The sequence below is a fragment of the Aplysia californica genome, unplaced genomic scaffold (genome assembly GCF_000002075.1).
Source record: "Aplysia californica isolate F4 #8 unplaced genomic scaffold, AplCal3.0 scaffold00581, whole genome shotgun sequence".
In the NCBI taxonomy this organism is placed as follows: Eukaryota; Metazoa; Mollusca; class Gastropoda; order Aplysiida; family Aplysiidae; genus Aplysia; species Aplysia californica.
The window spans coordinates 43,086-43,787 of record NW_004797851.1 but is presented as its reverse complement, the minus strand read 5'-3'; the positions used below and the strand labels follow the sequence as shown (position 1 = coordinate 43,787).

Below are 702 nucleotides of genomic sequence, written 5' to 3'. Positions count from 1 at the left end.
CCATGGTCTCTCTCTGTGTGCCCCATAGACCCATAGACCATGGTCTCCCTGTGTGCCCCATAGACCCATAGACCATGGTCTCCCTCTGTGTGCCCCATAGACCCATAGACCATGGTCTCTCTGTGCCCCAAAGACCCATAGACCATGGTCTCTCTCTGTGTGCCCCATAGACCCATAGACCATGGTCTCTCTCTGTGTGCCCCATAGACCTATAGACCATGATCTCTCTCTCTGTGCCCCGAAGACCCATAGACCATGGTCTCTCTCTGTGTGCCCCATAGACCCATAGACCATGGTCTCTCTCTGTGTGCCCCATAGACCTATAGACCATGATCTCTCTCTCTGTGCCCCGAAGACCCATAGACCATGGTCTCTCTCTGTGTGCCCCATAGACCCATAGACCATGGTCTCCCTGTGTGCCCCATAGACCCATAGACCATGGTCTCCCTCTGTGTGCCCCATAGACCCATAGACCATGGTCTCTCTGTGCCCCAAAGACCCATAGACCATACCAGAGCAATCCTGTAATGTGCCAGAATCGATTTCCATTTCCACTATGAATAAACCATGTTGATGATACCAGAAAGAGGTCGTATTTTGTTGTTTCCCAAGATAAACCCTTCATTCAAAAAGCTATTTCATGTCGTTCGTTCTCTCTCTCTCTCTCTCTCTCTCTCTCTCTCTCTCTCTCTCTCTCTCTCT

At 50.7% G+C, this 702-nt stretch overlaps 1 protein-coding gene across 1 annotated transcript in view; it reads left to right on the top strand.

Annotated features, from left to right (window-relative positions):
• The window catches only part of LOC101854822, a 62,205-nt gene that overhangs the window by 24,331 nt on the left and 37,172 nt on the right, over positions 1-702 (top strand). The window lies entirely within an intron of this gene.